Genomic DNA, 20,019 nt, shown 5'->3' with positions numbered 1-20,019 from the left:
TAACCTATAACTAGGTCAGGAGGTGGGGATTGTAGACTTTTATTTCACTTCCCTCCACCATTTAGAGTTCTGCTTTGCCTTCTTATGACCTCCCTTCCAAAATCATTCTGAGAGCATTCTATCTTTCCTTCCGAACCAAAGTGTGAAATAACAATACTGATGTGTAAGAAGAGAAGAAATCTTTAGCATCCTTTCTGTTTATAAAGTAAAAAGATTAGGGTATTTTTCAATTAATATGTTCCACATGGACAACTCCATTCTTCCTGCCTAGTGAATGGTGAGTATCCTGTACACCAATTCTTCCAGGTATACAGTTTAACAAGTAGCGCAGAAGTCTGAGGTAGGCGGTGTGTAAAGCTGCACATCACTGATGGTAGGGCACTGCTTTTTAACAATGTGTTGCTCTTGCTGATTGGGTGTGTTGTTGTTGCTGGAGATGGAACAAAAGCTTGAAAAGGTGAAAGAATGAACCCTCCTTCTCTGACCAACTGCCTGCCTGACATTGTGCTGGGCACTTGCAAACCTGTTACCTAGATTCATTTTCATAAAGACTCAGTGAAAAGGGTGAGGGCTGGAGGTGGGGGCGCAGCTGCATGGGACAGAGACTGAAGTGGTGATGACCCCCAGATTTCTAGCTTGGCCCGCTAGGTAGATGTGATGCCTTTAACAGAGACGTGGAGCACAGCAGGAGCTGCAGATTTCAGCAAAAGTTAGGAAGAGTTAGTGAGCTCTATTTTCCACAGGATAATTGGTGGGTCAGTAGGTCCTGACAGGTCACGTGGTGCATGGTGGGTCATAACCTTTTAGCCTGTGAAAGAAACAAGCCATCCTTTCTATCCTTCTGAAAATCTTAATTCCCACCATATGTTTTACTGCTCATGGCACATTACAGATCATTGGCCTATTTTTGTAAATGACAGAAAACCGTATTTCTATTGTTCTTGTCTTTACACACTTAGCACTTACATGAGCAATAGAAAAGTTTCATTTTTTGAAACTGCTAGTCACATAAAAGTGTACTGCATTTATCATAATAGCTGTGTTCCCCTAAAGTGGCATATATAGACATTTATTTTCAGCTCATTTTAGCAAATTGCTTCTTTAAAGAAATACAAATATCCAATAACCAGTAAGTCATCTTAAAATATTCAACCTCACTCACAGTTAAACAATACACCTTAAAACAGCACTACTCACTTAACCCATGTTGGCAAGGTGTGGAGAAATGGATGAGTTCTCTCAAAATCCCTGCAATCTCTTCCAGGCCAAGGTCCATGCACTTGACTACTTTTTACCACCCCGCTATTCTTAGCTAAATGACTTTTTCAAACTTATTTCTGAAATGACTTTCTACAAATACATACCCACAAGAACAGCAAACATTGAGAATCTTCATTGCAATGTTGAAATAGCAAACAGCTGTAACCAGCTTAAATGTCCATGAATGAGAAACTAGTTAAATAATTGAAAGTACATCAGTCAAAAGAGTAACATGCAGCTGTAAAAAAGAATAAAGAAGATCTTTTTGTATGGACTCTGTGTTCAGTGTGGTCCCACTGATGTCTAAACAAATAAAACTACACAAAAATTTCTTTTTCTATTTGTATATTGTAGAAATGTGGGGATGAGTTTAAAGGAAACTATTAATGATGGTAACTTCTAGGAGCAAGATTATGGTGAAAGACTTCTTTCTTCTTTTATTTTTTGCTGTACCCAATAGTTTGACATTAAAAGAAAACCACATCTATCTCTAAAACAAAGAAAAGGAGAGGCTGAAAAAGAAACTTGATATTAAAATGCTAATTTTGTAATCTTTAAAATTCTAGGCTTCTCTTTGGATACATCTAAAAATGTCGCATTCTCTTATAGGTTATTTGACATGTTGAAATCAGTTAAATATTTTCACTACAAATGAATTATGGCAATGCAACAAAAAGTATTTTGTTTTCAAAACACACATGTGTCTCTTAGAGATTCTAATACTATCTTCTACAATTGCCCTTAAGAGAATCAAGTTCTTCCTAGTGCTCCATATCAATATTCCGTTTATTACAATGCCTTTTAAAAACGAATTTTATTGAGGTACAGTTGACATAAGATGAACTGTAGGGCTGGGGATATGGTTCAGTGACAGAATGCTTGCTTAGCATGCGTGAGGCCCTGGGTTTTGACCCTAGCAGAGTTTTTTAAAAGTGCCTATTATAAGAGAATCTTTCCTAGTCCGTGTCTTCCCTCCCGCTCCCTTGTTCCCATTCCCATTTGAATATTTTCTTCCTACTTCCACTATCTATGCTCCATTATGCTTCTTATGTACCCTTTGGGTTTCTCAGAGAAACAACCTGATATTTAAACATGTGTGTCTAATTTATTCTACTTAACATTATTTAAAGGAAGGGAGAGGACTAGGAAAAAAATTAAGTTATATTATGTACAGGTAAAAAATTCTCTATGATGAATGTGATCATTATATGTGGCAAAAATGTATCAATAAAATTAATTTTTAAAGAAGCAAATCATCTCAAAATGAGAGTGTCAAGGGGACATCTAGGCTCCTGTGTTTATTCCAACACTATAGTCAGAATACGAGTCAACCTAAGTGTCCATAGATACATGAATAGATAAAGAAGATGTGGCATACACATAAAGGAATTTTAAAAAAGGATATTCTGTCATTTGTCACAAAAGGGATGTGACAACATGGAGAACATGTTACAGAAACTCAAATACTACATACCACATAATTTGATTTATATATAGAAGCTGCTTTTTTTTTTTTTTTCAGTACTGGGGACCCTGGAGCCACTCTACTACTGAGCTACACCTCCATCCCTACACTATTTTTATTTTGCTACAGGGTCTCACTAAGTTGTCTGGGCTGGCCTTGAGTTTGCCATTGTCCTGCTTCAGCCTCCCAGGTAACTGGGATTATAGGCTTGCACCACCATGCTGGACTATATATAGAATCTTAGAAAGTCAGACCAGAGTTACGCCATTTGCAAGGGATTGAGGTGTGGAAAAAGGGGAGATATTGGTCAAAACATAAAAAAATTCCACTTAGGATGAATAAATTCAAGATATCTATTGTACAATGTGATGACTATGATTAATAACAATGTATTGTAATCTTTTTGCTATTTTATTTTAAAGAGAAAAATAAAACAAAATTTCAAAAGAAAATAATAGGAGGGTAACAATGGTTAATACATTGCATATTGTTATATTTGATTAGTTACTCAGAGTACAACATATTGGCATTTAATTGTCCAAACAATATTAACACAAATCTTTCTTTTCAATGAATTGAGAGAAATTAGTAGTAAAACTATCTTAACTATCATATATGTTTGTGTATATATATACATATATATGTATATATAATTTTTTTGCTTTTCCTTTCCTTCTTTTCTCCATTCCTTTTTCTGAGTTTCTCTTTCCTTTTGAAGTTTCTTCCCATTGTCTAGTATCTATTGTACATTATGGATCTTATTTACCCTTTCACCTTCTTACACTAGGGAGACAATATGATGTTTACACATGTGCATCTGGTTTATTTCACTTATGAATACAGTCTAGAGTTATATCCATTTACCTATGCAAATCTCCAATTTATCCTTTTACATGGCTGAGTAATACTCCATTGTATAAAAAGACCACATCTTCTTTATCCATTCCTTTGTTGATGGGCATTTGGGTTGTTTTCAAGATCTAGCTATTACAAATTCTGCTGCTATAAACATGTGTGCACATATATTGCTCACTGTGGTATGATGTTTTTAATTCTTCTCAGGAGATACCCAGAAGGAGAATAGCTGGGACAAATGGGACCTCCAATCCTAGGTTTTTGAGGAACCCCCACACTGATTTCCACAGTAATTGCCCAAGTCCCACCAACAGTGGAGAAAGGTTCTTTTTTCCTCACAGCCCTGCCAGCATTTGTTATTGGTTGGTTTCTTAATAATAGCCATTCTTTCTGGGGTGAGATGGAATCTGTGTTGTTTTGATTTGCACTTCTTGAATTAATAGTGATGTTGAAATTTTTTCATACATCTATTTGCTGTTTGTATTTCATCATCTGAGTAGTGTGTATTCATCTCAGATGCCCATTTTTTCATTTGGTCTTTAAATTTTGGAGGGCTGATTTTTAAAAATTCTTTATATGTTCTTGATAATAGTCCTTTGTCAGATGAACAGCTGACAAACATCTTACCCACATTGTGGGTTGTCTCTTCACTCTGTTGGTGGTTTCTCTTGCTGTGCAAAAGCTTTTCAATAAGATGACATCCCAGTGGTTAATTATTTCTGATAGTTCCTGTAAATGAGGGTTTTAGTCATAGTCTTTGCTTACCCCAATGTATTCAAGAGTTTTACCCATTCTATCTTCCAGCAGAGTTAATGTTGCTGTTTTAATATTTAGATCTTTGATGCATTTCAAATTTAGTTTACTGCATGGTGGAAGATATTGGTCCATTTTTAATCTTTGGCATGTGCAGAGCCAGTTTTTCCAGCACCATTTATTTAAGAGGCTATCTTTCCTCCAATGAACATGTTTGGCACCTTTGTCAAAGATAAGGTGGCTGAGTATGTCTGGAGTTGTTTCTGCATTTTCTAATCTGTTCCATTCATCTTCGAGTCTGTTTTTTGCCAACACCTTGCTGTTTTTATCACTGTAGCATTATAGCATAATTTCAAGTCAGGAACTGTTATAACCCTGCCTTGCCTTTGTTGCCAGAACTGCCTTTGCTATTATTCTTGGTATCTTCTGGTTACAAAAGAATTTTAGGATTGTTTTCCATAATTTGTGAGATACGCTATTGTAATTTTGATCAAGATTGCATTAAATGTGTAAATCGGATTTGGAAGTATGGCCATTTTCACTATATTGGTTCTTCCTACCCAAAAGCAATGGATATCTTTCCATTTTGTGATATCTGTTTCAATCTCCTTTTTCAGAGTATTATAATTTTCATTGTAGAGTTCTTTTACATTCTTTGTTAGATGGATTCCTAGGTATTTTGTTTCCTTGCATGCTATTGTGAAAGATTGTTTCCCGAATTTCTCTCTCAGTGAGTTTGTTATTCATGCAAAAGAAGGCTATAGATTTTTGAATGTTGACTTTGTATCCAACCCTGCTACTGAATTTGCTTATTAAATCTACCAGTTTTTTTAGTGGAACTTTTGGTATCTTCTATGTAGAATATCATGTCATCTTCAAATAATAATTTAAGTTCTTCCTTTCCTATCGTTATTCCTTTTGTTTCTTTCTTTTGTCTAATTGCTCTGACTGAAGTTTCCAGCATTATGTTGAATAATAGTGGAGACAATGGATATCCTTGTATTGTTCCTGATTTTAGAAAGGAAGATTTCAATGTTTGTCAATTTAGTATGATGTTGCCTATTGGTTTGCCACAGATGGTTTTTATCAGATTGAGATAAAGACCATCAGGTTGGGGATATAGCTCAGTGGTATAAGTGCTTGCCTGGCAAGCCTGAGGTCAAGAGTTCAATTCTTGGTACCAAAACCCAAAAACAAACAAACAAACAAACAAAAAACCAAACTGGGCCAGAGATATAGCTCAGTGGCACAAGCACCTGCCTGGCAAGTGCAAGGTCCTGAGTTCAACTCCTGGTACCAAAAAAAGAAAAAAAGAGATAACGACCATCTATTCCAATTTTCTGTAGGGTTTTTTTTTTTATCATGAATGGGTGCTAGACTTTGTCAAAAGATTTTTCTTCATCTACTGAGATCACCATGTGATTTTTGTCTTTGGATCTGTTAATATGTTGTATTACATTTTTGATTTACATGTGCTGAGCCATCCCTGCATACCTGTGATGAATCCCACTTGGTCATGGTGTATAATCTTCTTGATGATTTGCTGCATTTTGTTTGCCAGTATCTTACTGAGGATTTTTGCATCTATGTTCATTAGGGAGATTGGCATGTAATTTCCTTTTTTAGTTGGATTGTTGTCTGGTTTTGGTATCAAGGTAATGCTTGCTTCCAAGAAGCAATTTGGGGGTATTTCTTCCCTTTCAATTTATTTAAACAGTTTGAGTAGTAGTGGTGTTAAGTCTCTCCAAATTTCTTGTAGAATTCAACAGCGAATCCATCAGAGCATGGGCTTTCTTTGGTTGAAAGGTTTTTAAATACATCTTCAATTACACGGAATGATATTGGTTTATTTAAACTTTTACATCTTTTTGATTCATCTTTGGTAATTCCTATGTAGCTCGGAAACTGTCAGTTCTTCTGCATTTTCCATCTTATTAGAATAAAAGTTTTCAAAGTAGGTATAAATGATCTTCTGGAATTCTCCAGGGTACATTGTGATTTCACCCTTTTCATTCTTAATTGCAGGGATTTGAGTGTTTTCTTTCCTTTTTTTGATAAGTTTGCCTAAGGATTTGTCAATTTTATTTAATCTTTCAAAGAATGAACTTTTCTATTATTGATTCTTTGTATTGTTTTTTCAGTCTCCAATGAGTTCATTACACCTCTGATTTTTATAATTTCCTCCATCATATGAACTTTTAGCTGAACCTGTTTTTCTTTTTTTAGAAGTCTGAGGTTCACAATTAAGCTGTTTATTTGCACTTGCTCTCTTTTTCTGATATGGGTATTCACTGATATAAATTTCCCTTTTAGGGTTGCTTTCATTGTGTCCCATAAGTTGCAGTATGTTGTATTGTCATTATCATTTAATTATAGAAACTCTCTAAATTCTTGTTTAATTTCATCTGTGACCTATTGGTTGTTCAGGAGGATGAAATTAATTTCCATGTGCTTATGAAGTTCTTGTGGTTTCTTTTGCTATTGATTTTCAATTTCATTGTACTGTGCTCTGATAATATGCATGGAATAATTTTAATTCATTTGTATTTACTTAAACATGTTCTATAAGCTAATATGTGATCTATTTTAAAGAATGTCCAATGTGCAGCTGAGAAGAATGTGTATTTTGATGTTGTGGGGTAGAACACTCTGTAGACATCTACTAAGTCCATTTGTTGAAAAATTTTTTCACTTCTAATATTTCATTGTTGATTTTTTGTCTAGTTGATCTGTCTTTTTGAGACAGTGAGGTATTGAAATCCCCCAGTACATTAGGATTAGTGCTTATTTGATTTCTCATGACTGTTAATATTTGTTTTATATTGTTTGGCACACTGGTATTTGCTGCGTATATATTTAAGATTGTTATCACTTTTTCTTGGATTGTTCCCATTACAAGGATTAGTGACCTTCTTTATCTCACTTAATCAGTCTTGACTTGAAATTGAATTTGTCTACAAATAGAATAGCTACCCCCGCTTTTTTCTGGGTTGCTGTCACTAGGAGTATTGTTTTCTATTCTTTGGTTTTCAGTCCATGAATTTCTTTATGAGTTAAATATGTATCTTGTGTGCAGTATATTTTTGGATCTTGTTTCTTCATCCATTCTGCAAGTCTTTGTCTTTTGATTGGTGAATTGAGGCAAATAATATTGATTTTTGAGCCCTGGGGAGATTCCAGAGCCTCAGTGATCTTGCCCCACCCCCCATTTTGGGTGCCATGTTGAGCCCCAGACACATTTGGGAGCCTTGGTGAGCCACAGCCCACCAATCCCACTGTTGTGGGAGCTATGCTGAGCCCCAGACAGCTTTGGAAATTTTGATCAGCTATGCCTCACTCAACCCACACTATTGTGAGAGCCACACTGAGCCCTGGGGAGCTTTGGGAGCCTTGCCTCCCCCACACACAATCAAGGCAGTGATGCTGAGCCCTGGAGAACCTCAGGATCTTTGAAAATGATAAAACAAAGGAGAAAAATGCAATCTCAGCTCTCCATCCCACCCACAATAAGTCCAGGAGACATTGACTGAGACGAGCTTGGAAGTCACCCACCTGAAATTTTTGAACTGATAGCAGCTGAAGTAAAGAACCAACTGCATCAGGCCATAGAAGACATCAGATTAGAAATAATCTCTTAGGTAAAAAAAAGAAATGACAACAGTGATGAAAGAATTTCCCAGCACATCTAAAGAAGACATAGATAAAAATAGGGAACATTTGGAAAATGATGGAAACCTTGAATGGACAAAATAGGAAAGAATTAGAATGCATGAAATAGATTCAAAGATATATCCAGGAATTTAAAAATTCCACGGAAAGCTGGCAAAACTGCTTGAATGATACTGGACATAGACTTTCAAACCTTGAAGAGAGCATTGTAGCTATTGAGTGTGAAAGGAAAGATCTCTTACAAATAACAAGGAACCAGGAAGAAATGATTCAACTGCTGCAAGATGATGCAAACAAAAACAATATAAGACTAATATGTGTCAACAAAAGAGCGGATGTCAACACAAATGACATAAAAAGATTATTTGCAGAAGTAATAGCAGACAAGCAGGGTGTGGTTGTGCATGCCCGTAATCCCAGCACTCGGGAGGCTGAGGCAGGAGGACCATTTTGAGTTCAAGACCAGCCTGAGCTACAAAGTGAGCTCAAGGCCAACCTGAACTGCATAATGAGACCCTGCCTCAAAAAGACAAAAACAAAACAAAACAAAACAAAACAAAACAGTAAAAGCCAGAAATTTCCTAAGCATGGGAGAAGAATTTGACATACACTTAAGTGAGGAATTTGGAACTCCAATTAGCCATAACCAAAATAGATCTACACACAGACACAATAATCAAGATTCCAGAAATTCAGCAAAAGAGCAGAATACTAAAAGCTGTTAAGGAAAAGAAACAGATCTCCTATGAAGGAAAACCTATCAGAATCATGGCAGACTTCTGAACATAAATCATCAAATCAAGAAGAGCTTAGAGTGATGTATTTCAGGTCCTGAAAGAAAACAAATTCCAGCCCAGATGTAGCCTGCAAAACTTTCCTTCAAAATTAATTGAAAAATAAAATACTTCCATGACAAAGAACAACTGAAGAAATTCATGAGCACCAAACCAACACTACAAATAGTACTGAAAGGTATTCTAGAAAGAGATAAAAATGACAACAATTTCAAGAATAACAATAGAAAGGAACCTCCAAACAGAGCAAGCAATTAAATAAAGAGGAAAAGTAGGGAACCAACAGCAGGAAAATAACATGACAAAGATAAGCCAATACATATCAGTTATAACCATTAATGTAAATGGCCTTAATTCACCAATCAAAAGAAGCATAGTGGATCAAGAAACAAAATCCAAGAATATGATATATGCCAGAGAAACACTTACCTCAAAAGGAAATTTATAGACTGAAAGTTAAAGGATGGAAAATAATACTCTATGTGACAAGAATGCAGAAAAAAGCAGGGGTAGCTATTCTGTTTTCAGACAATGTGAACTTCAAACCAAGAATGATCAAAAGTGATAGAGATGGTCACTACATACTTGTTAGGGGAAAACTGAAAGAGTAAGAGATAACATTGATAAATATCTATACACCAAATACAGGAGCATCCAAATATATAAGACATTTTAACAGAGATGAAAAATCAAACAAGCAGTAACACAATCATAAAAGGGGACTTTAACATCCCATTGTCACAAAGAGAGATCAACTAGACAAGAAATCAGCAAAGAACAGAACTAAACCAAACTTGTAAACAAATGGACTTAGTAGACCTTTACAGAATGGTCCACCTAACAACACCAGAATACACATTCTTTTCAACTGCATGTGAGATGTTTTCTAAAATAGACCATATACTAGCCCACAGAAAATGCTTTAGTAAATGCAAAGGAATTGAAGTTATCCCATCAAAACTATCAGACCATAGTGAAATGAAATTGGAAATTATTCACAAAGGAAACAACAAAAACTCCATAAACACATGGAAATTAAATAACACCCTCCCAAACAACCAATCGATCACAGTGAAAATTACACTATTCTGAAAAAGGAGATTGAAGAGGATTTCAGAAAGTGGAAAGATATTGCTTACTCATGGATAGGAAGAACCAACATTGTGAAAATGGCCATACTCACAAAATTATTGTATATATTCAATGCAACCTCAATTAAAATACCATTAGCATATCTCACAGATCTAGAGAAAACATTTCTAAAATTCAACTGGAAGCAGAAGAGACCTAGAATAGCAAAAGCAATCCTGAGCAACAAAGGAAAGGCAGGAGACATTACAATCCTTGACTTCAAATTACACTACAAAGCTACTGTGATAAAAATCAGCCTGGTAATGGTAAAAAACCAGACCTGAGGATCAGTGGAACAGATTAGAAGATGCAGACACAAGTATAAACACACTCAGCCACTTTATCTTTGACAAAGGGGCCAAACATGTTCACTGGAAGAAAGATAGACTCTTTAGTAAATGCTGCTGGAAAAACTGGCTTTCCATATGCTGAAGACTAAAACTAGAACCATGTCTATCACCGTGCACTACACTAAAGTCAAAATGTATCAAAGATTTAATATTAAAGCAGAAAAACTGAATCTACTGGAAGAGAAAGTAGCTAGAAATCTTGAAGACATGAGCATTCATGCACAAAAACCAAACTGCACGGGAAATACTTCAAGGAATCAACAACTGGGATCACATCTTATTGAAAAGTTTTTGCACATCAAAAGAAATCACTAACGGGGTAAAAAAGGGAAAAAAATTTAGTCAACTGTCCTTCAGACAAAGGCCTTCTATCCCAAACATATAAAGACTTAAAAAACATCAGGCCCCCAAAATTCAAAGACCCAGTCCAAAAATGAACATCTGAGATGAACACATTCTTCTCAGATGAAGAAATATAAATGGCAAATAAATATGTGAAAAAATGTTCAACATCATTGGTCATTCAAGAGATGCAAATTAAAACACCACTGAGATTCCATCTCACCCCAGAAAGAATGGCTATCATTAAGGAATCAACCAATAAAAAATGCTGTTGGATCTATGGGGAGAAAGGAACACTTCACTGCTGGTGGTAGTGCAGACTGGTGAAACCAGTGTGGAAATCAGTATGGGGAGATTCTTCAAAAGCTGGGAGTAGAGGTCCCATTCAACCCAGCTATTCCCCTTCTAGGTGTTCTTCCAGAAGAACTGAAAACATCCTATCACAGTGATGTATGTGCACCCATGTTTATAGCAGTGCAATTTTTAATAGCTAGATCTTGGAAATAACCCAAATGCCATCAACTGAGGCATGGATAGAAAAGATGTGGTATTTTTATACAATGGTGTATTACTCAGCCATAAAAAAGATAAACCAGAGGCTTTTATGGATAAATGGATGCAACTAGAGACCATACTCATAAGTGAAATAAATCAGACTCGCATGTGTAGACATCATATTGTCTTCCTTGTGTAAAAACCTGAAATAGTAAGTAAAACCCAATACTGACAATAGACATTTTAAAGAGAAATAAATTGCTCAAAGGGAAGGAATAACGGATAACAGAAGGGAGAAAAGAAAGAAAGATGGAAGGGAAAAATATATATGTATATGCAACAATAGCTGAGATAATTGTACTGCTGATGTCTATTTGTTTATTGAAAGAACAGTTAATGCTTCAATTTTTTGACCAGTTTTTCATGCTTATATCTGGTAATGTGAACAGCTACCAATTCGAAAGAACAATATGCATATAACAACCATTGTTGAATTCCTACCATCTTCTTTAGTGGAGCTCTGTATCATTTCTAATGGTTTTTGTTATTTTTAGTCTCTTTAATTGTTTGAGCAATCTTGCATTCTTACTTATGGTAATCTGAGCACTTTCACTGAAGATAACAATATGTAATATAATAACCATTGTTAATTACTACTATCTTGCTTTGATGTCATCAGGCACATTCAGCATAGTATGGCCATAGACTCATCTTGTTTTGACATTCTGTATTGTTTTTATTGTTTTTGTGTTGTTTTGTCTTTGTCTTTGGTGTTGTTATTTTGTTATTTTTTGTCTTTAATATATAAAAATTAACGGTTATATCTGATATGTATTGACTTATCCTTGTTATGTTATTTTCCTGTGTTGGCTCCCTGTTTTTTTCCCCCTCCCTCTGTTTAATTGCTTGCCTTACCTGTTGGATTCCTTCTGTTGGGGTTCATGGAGATGTACTCCTTGTTATCTCTTTCTAGAATGTCCTTTAAAATATTTTTGAGTGCTGGTTTGGTGGCTATCAATTTCCTCAGATGTTCTTTGTCATGGAAGTATCTTATTTCTCCATCAGTTTTGAAAGATAGTTTTGCAGGGTACATCAATCTAGGTTGAAGGCTGTTTTCCTTTAGCATGTGAAATACTTCATTCCAAGCTCTCCTTGACTTGCGAGTTTGTGCTGAGAAGTCAGCTGTGATTCTGATGGGCTTTCCTGTATAGGTGATTTGTTTCTTTTCCCTATCAGCTTTTAACATTCTATCCTTGCATTGAATTTCTGGAATCTTGACTATGATGTACCTAGCTTTAAATTTTTTTTTTGATTGTTACTAATTGGAGTTATATATACCTCACTTACCTGTATGTCAAATTCTTTTTCTCTACCAGGGAAATTTTCTGCCATGATATCTGGAACAGATATTTTTTATCACTTGTGCTATCTGCTGCTTTTTCATTGACTCCTATCAACCTTAAGTTATTCTTCTTTGCCTCATCCAGCAGCTGCTCTATTGATTTCTCATGCTTCCATGATATTTTAAAGAAATCTTTGATTTCATGATCTCTAACTGCAAGCCTGTGTTCCATATGTGAGATCCTGTCCTCACATTGGTTTAACATGCTGCATATACTTTCAATGGAATTTTTGTTCTCCTGGATATCTGCTTGAATCTGCAATATGGATTCCATTTCTTTCCTATGCTTAGCATTCGTGGCTTCCACAATTTTCTTAAGCTCCTGTATGTTTTTGTCTGTATTTGCTCTACAGTCACTAAGCATGGTTTTCATTGTGGACACCATCTCTGCAGTTATCTGAGAAATTATTTCTAATTGGAGTTTTTCTAGAGCCCGATTCAATTGCTTTGTTGTTACCACTTCAAAGAAGCCAGGTGGGTGGCTTTCAGATTGTCCCACCTCATTAGCCCTTATATTTGCCTTTGGTGAACTGCATATCTGGGGTTACACCTTGTTTAAGTGTTTTCTGATTTTCTTTTCTTTTTTTAGTTTAATTCCTGGGTTGATGCTTGTAAATTACCTGTGGTGAGTGCTTTACTGCTCATATTTAAAACCCTTAGGAAACAATTACTTCTATGAGATATCGTCCAGGTATAGCTCTTTTTTGGGTTTTGAGTCTGATGCAAGATCCTACACTTTCAATTTGTTGGAAATTAGTAGTTCTTGTCTTTGCCAAAGAACTCAGCCCCTGGTTCTTTGACACTGTGCCACAGTATTTTCTGTGAACCTTAGTCGGTTTCAGTCTTGGAATACCAGGAAGAACAGCTGTTTAGAACAATTATGTCAGTTTTGGTTATACTGGTACCATCAGCAATGACAATAGACTCAAACAAAGCCTAGAAGATGACAAACTGAGTTAACCATTTATTTGTCCCCTTTAACGTTATGAACTAGATTTGTGGTTATGTAACAAAATCTAAAACAAATCAGAAAATTTTATGCAGTATACAAGTCCTTAATATGTCAATTTTGCTCTCAGGGGTTAAAACTTAAAATAGGTTAGGAAGAAAATGGAGAAGTGCAAGAAGAGAAAGAGATTAGAACTAAGGCTCAAAGACAAAGGGAATCAGATTAACATTGAGAAAACTAGTGCAGAAGACTGGAGGGAAAGAGAGAAGGAAGAGATAATAGGAAGAACAGCTCAAAACAACAATCCCAAAGAGGCTAGAAACCATGTTCACAATCATAAGCAAGATCAAACAATGAAGGAGAAAAAACCAGAAACAAAAAACAAAAAGTAACAACAACAACAACAAAAAAAAAACAAGAGAGAGAAAAGAAAGAGAAAAAAACAATGTCCTCTTCCAGGTATGTCTCTGGTGTCACCTGTAAACAGTGTGTGGTGAGAGTTCTGATCCACGTTGATTTATCCCAGAAAGCAAGGAGTAACTTTTTAGCTGAGTATTGGATAATCTTGGTGAGACTGCATCTTCTGGCCGAGATCAGACTCATTTGTCCTGCAGCTGTCAGTGCACCTTCCTCAGGCTTGAGCCCAGCTGGGAGTCATTAGATCAGCCCACAGCTGCTCTGAGTTCTGAGCTCAGTCAGCCTATCTCCAATATGGCTCCTGGCTACCCACTTTCTTGCATGAAACTACTGAGCCCTTAGCGCTCACTGCCAGCTAGTTCAGTCTTTCACTGCTGCATCTCTCTGTGGAGGCCTCTCAGGTTACCAGTAGCCATTGTGTGTCTGCAGGTTTCCATTGCTCCTCTCGTGTAGTGAGTCCCATATCAGGAAGAAGGCATTACCTGCTACCTCCTTTGCCTTCGTTGAAGTTTCTCTCCTCAATCTCTCCATGGGCTTCATTTCAGTCTTCAGATCCTTCCTTGATCCAAGGGACCCACTTCCCTCCTTCTTGTCCTCTTCACATTGCTATACTCCAGCATCTGGGTGGTTACTCTCAGGTTCTTTCTCTGATGCTTACCACTCCATTATCTTGGTGCTCAATCTTATTCCTGAAACTTGCTAAGAAACTAGAGTTTGTATTTTTGCCTTAAAAAAGTGCAAAGTATGTGAAGTAATGCATATGTCAATTAGCTTGATTTAATCATACATATATATATTTCCAAACATCATGTAATACATCATAAATCTATGCAATTTTGTCAATGTAAAAAGTGTATCATTTCCTAATTTTTGCAATATATATATATATATATATATATACCCATGAAACTATCACTACAATCATGACAGTGAACATTGCCATCATCCCAAATTCACCTTTTTTTATAGACTTTGCTTCCTGCCCATCCTACCGCCCCAAACATCTGGCCTGATTTGGATCACCATAGGTTAGTTTGCATTTTACAGAGTATTTATATAATAAAAATCATAAAATATGTGGGCACTTTGGCTTCTTTCACTTATGATAATTTTTCTGAGACTCATTCATGTTGTTGCATATGACATAAGTTCATTTCTTTTTATTTCTGAATAATATTACATTGTATGAGTGTTCTGGAATTTGTTTATTCACCCACATGTGAATGGACATTTAAGTTTTTTCAGTTTTTAAGTATTACAAGTAAAATTATCATAAATATTCACATAGAAAACTGAATGGACATATGTTCTCATACTGCTCAGATAAATACCTAGGAAGATAATTTCCAAGCCATATAGTAGTATGGGTATATTAAACTTTTCTTCATTTTTAATTTTGAAATGGTGTCTCTTTAAGCTGCTAAACTGCACAAGCTGGGCTTAAATTTACAGTCTTCCTGCCTCAGCTTCCCAGAGTGCTGGGACTATTGGCCTGTGTTTCTGTACCTGGCTCCAGATCTTCTATATGCTTAAGGATTTTCTGTTTATTTGTTCTATTAATTATTGAAAGATGGCATTGAAATTCCCAACAATAATTGTGGATTTGTCTAGTTTTTTTTAGTTCTGTGAGTTTTGCTTTATGTAATTTTTTCATTTACTTTTATTATTTATTTGGGTTTGTTTGTTTTATTTGTTTGAGACAGGGTCTTTCTATGCAGTTCAGGCTGATCTTGACATCAGTACATAGCCCAGGCTGGCCTCAAACTTGCAGTGATTGTCCTGCCTCAGCATCCTGAATGTTGGGATTACAGTTGTGTACCACCATGCCCATCCTATTTTTATTTTTTAGTAGTACGTGTATGCAGTACATAATTATCACATTCCCTGTGGGGAGTTAGTACTTGTACATATCACAACTCCATTATTTTTTCATCCTCTTTCCTCCCCTCCTCCCATTTCTTTACTCCCTTAGTATTTGAAAAAGTTCTATCTCCACTTCCTTACTTTGTATTATCTTTTATTTTGCTCTTCACTGATATTAGGCTTCTCATATAAGAGAAATCGTGCATTATTTAAGCTTGTGTGTCTGCTTTATTTCACCTAACATGGGTTCAAAAGACATAGTCTTTCTTATAAGTGATTTGAAGTTTATCCTGCTTTATCACAGAGGACTACTCCACTGTGTATAAGAACTCAAAAATTGTTAAGCTATGTTATTAGGCACATAAGTATTTAGGCTTCTTCTGAGGAAGCAGAAATGAAAATTTTTATCACTGACCAGTGGATTTTATTCTGCATCCTAGTTGGTCTGATAATAATATAATCACTTCAGCTTTTTTTTTTTACTAACATCAGCACACATATCTTTACCCAAGGATTTCATTTTAACCTAATAGTGTCTTTGTCTTTATCCATGTATTTAGTTTTAACATAATAGTGTATTGATATTTCAAGTGAATGTCTTAGGTTGGGGTATAGCTCAGTGGTAGAGTATGTGCATAGCTTGTAAAAGGCACTGGATTCAGTCCCCAGCACCAAATCAATCAATCAATCAATCAATCAATCAGTCAATCAATCAAGTGAATTTCTTGAAGGCAGCATGTAGATGAATCTTTTAATGGGAGTTTGTTACCTATAGATGCTTACTATGATTATTCATATGCTTTGGTTTAGGTCTACTTTCTGTGTATCTTTTATTTGTTCAGTCTTTTATGTTCCTTTGTATCTTTTCTGACTTTTTTTGAAACAGTACTTTTCATTTATTAGTTCTTGTTTCCTTTGCTGTCTTAATTAGTTATAAATATTTATGTTGTTATTTTAGTGATTGCATTTTTTAAAAATTATAGTTCAAGAAAGTCTCACTTTGTATGGTAATGTTAGATTATAAAAATGACCTTGCAAGCTGAACTTTGCAAAGAGATGTTAATAATTAATGAGAAAAGTTAAAATTGTACCATGACCATGGAAGTCTTTCTCAAAATATTAAAAATTCTTATCATTTACAAATGTATAGGAAAATTAAAAACATAATGAAATGACTAGTGCACTGTAATTTATTTATTTATTTTAAAGATAAAAGGAGGGAAACATTAACAGACATACAACATTTTACAACATATCACAAGCACAATACAGACAATACAGAGTTACAAACAAAGTGGTAGGGAATTAACAATGGTGGTTGTATTACATATTGATATCTTCAAAGTGGCTTCTCATGAAAACAGATATAGGCATGCAATACTGGTCAACCAAAGACTCATTGACAGTTTCTTTCAGCATAGAAATAGAAGACAGAAGAACAACCATGTTAACTATCCTGTATATACATACATACAAAATTTCTCCTTCTTTCCCTTCTCTTTTCCCACATCCCAGAAGCCCTTTACTCTTCAGTGGTTTCCTATCATTTCACTGTGTCTATCATACCTCCAAGTTTAAATTAACTCTTTCAAGTTTTACACTAGTGACACAATGCGGTGCTTGCACATGTATGTTTGATTTATTTCACTTATGAGTATGGTCTCTAGTTGTGACCATTTAAATATAAAGGCCTCGAGTTTATCTTTCTTTATAGCTGAGTAATATTCCATTATATAAAAGTACCACAATTTTCTTATCCAATTCTCGGTGGATGGACATTTGGGTTGCTTCCACATTTTAGCAATTACAAATTGTGCTGCTATGAACATAGGTGCACATATATCACTGTGATATGATGTTTTTAGATCTTCTGGGAAAATACCCAGCAGGGGGATAGCTGGGTTGAATGGGACCTCTAAACCTAGTTTTCGGAGGAATCTCCAAACTGATTTCCACAGTAGTGCACTGTAATTTAAACATTAGAAATAGTGAATATCACAGTACAGTACTTTGTTTCTTTGTTTAAAAAATTATCAAGAAAATTTTCCCTTACAACAATATGGAGTAGACACAACTCGAGTAGACAACTCAAACTTCAATAAATTATATTTAAATGATCATAAGAAGACTCTAAAAGATGGAGAAGATAAACTGGACCGGCTAGGATCCTCGGACACAAAGTCTAAGGCGGTGTTGAGTTCCTTGGGTGTTCTGCTTTGTATAGTCCACATACAGAGATGAAGAAAAGAGCAACCCCCAAATGGCAACAGGAATGGACACCAAGAAAGGGCCAGTAAAACCTGTGCTCTCTAGCCAAGGTAAGGTAGGATAGGAAAAATAAATCTAGGTAGAAAGGAGACAAGGAGAACCATAATTTAATAATCATACTTTGCTAATATTGTTTGAAACATATTTCATGCCTATATCTTGTACTCTGAGTACCTACTCTAAAGACAACAATATGCAATGTATTAATTATTGTTACTCTCCTAGTAGCTTGTTTTAACACTGTTTTATTGTTCTTTTTCTTTTTTTTTCTCTTTAAAATAAAAATTGAACCTTTACAAAACCTGCAGCTTCAAGACATAAAAAGTTACCCAAGTTTATAGTGCCTTTTCCTTTCCAGGAAATTTATTCCAGTAAGATTCCTAAAGGTCTTGAAGATGATATAAGACTGTAAGTTGGACCCTAGGTGCTTCTCATGTGTACACTGATCCTACATGCTTTTACCCATGAACCTCCATCCTGAAGGCAAACATGTGCACATGATTTGCATTCTAACCTGGCCCACCCATTCGTAACCTGACAGACAGTAGGAATACACACACTAGAGCGCTCATCTTCTACACACCACATGAAACCCCTCAACTACATAATACACCTCTCTCGGGGCTGGGGATTTAGCTCAGCGGCACAGCGCCTGCCTTGCAAGCAAAAGGTCATGAGTTCGATTCCTGGTACCAGAAAAAAAAGAAAACAAAAAAACCCACAAAGAACAAAAAACAAAACAAACAAACACCTCTCTTGAGGGCCAGAATTCTTTTTTTTTTTTTTTTTTTTGGTGCTTGGGATCAAATCCATGCTGCATGCATGCTAGCAAGCACTATACCACTTAGCCACATCTGCAGCTCCTAGTAAAGCTTTTTATGCCTGCATTAACGCATCCTAACCATTCTTTTTCTGTGACAAAAGTGAGTGAAGCTATAACCTATTCCATGTATGGATGAGTTGAGGTCCCCACCTTCTCTTTGGGGAACATCCTTGGACCTCATCTGGTGACAAAACAAGCAGGGAAGACATTTGCAATAACTACCATATTCCAGGGAGACACCACAGAAAAATCTGTGGTCCTTCTCCCTGTACCACCATGTCCCAAGCTACCAGAAAATAATAAGTGGTGAATTTGGAGTTCCATAATAGGAAGGCAGTAAGGAGGGTGGTTTCAGAAAATGACAGTTCAGGAGACAGGAGATCCATTTCTGTTGACCCGTATCAAGTTCCTCTCCCCATTGTGGCTAACAATGGAGATCACACAGAGAGCTTGGACTGGCCACTTCTGGCAGTACTGACTTCCTTTCTCTGCTAAGGTGGTGTCAGAGGTAAAGCTCTCCTCCTCAAATTGGGAAACCTTCCTTTTCTTCCTGTTTTCTGGATAGAATCGTGTAGACTTAGAATTAAATCTCCATGCCATTGGTAGAATTCTCCATGAAATAATCTGGGTCTGAAGTCTCTGTTGAAGGAAATTTTAAAATTAAAAATTTATCTTATATAAGTAAAAGCCTAAAAGCCTACCAGAAAAGGGGAATTTTAGAGTGAATAAACCAGTAAGGCAAGATTTCAGGATATAAAAATCAATATACAAAAAAATTTGTATTTCTATATACTGACTATGAATACTCCAAAAATAAATTTCATATGCAAAAGAATAAAGTTGGAATTCTACCTAATATTGTATACAAAAATTAACATGGGTCTGGGGTCAGATATTAGGACGGTGGCTCTTCAGCTACTATGGATGGTGGCCCAACAAAGGCAGTAGCTGAGATCTGTTCCACCAAAATTATTAAAAGAGGCAAAGTCAAGAAATAGCAATGAGACTAATGATTTCAGTGATACAGCAAATTGACCAGCATAAAACTAATTGGTGAGGGAAGTAAAAAGGACTAAAATGGAATATGTATATGGACCAACTCTCTATGATGAATGTTTTGATTATGTATCATAAACAGGTTCTAAAAAAACTATGTAAAAAAAGAATCGATAGCTGGGTGTTG

Source organism: Chinchilla lanigera, unplaced genomic scaffold (genome assembly GCF_000276665.1).
Source record: "Chinchilla lanigera isolate Chin_1 unplaced genomic scaffold, ChiLan1.0 scaffold00072, whole genome shotgun sequence".
Classification (NCBI taxonomy): Eukaryota; Metazoa; Chordata; class Mammalia; order Rodentia; family Chinchillidae; genus Chinchilla; species Chinchilla lanigera.
Note: the sequence above shows the minus strand (reverse complement) of the source record.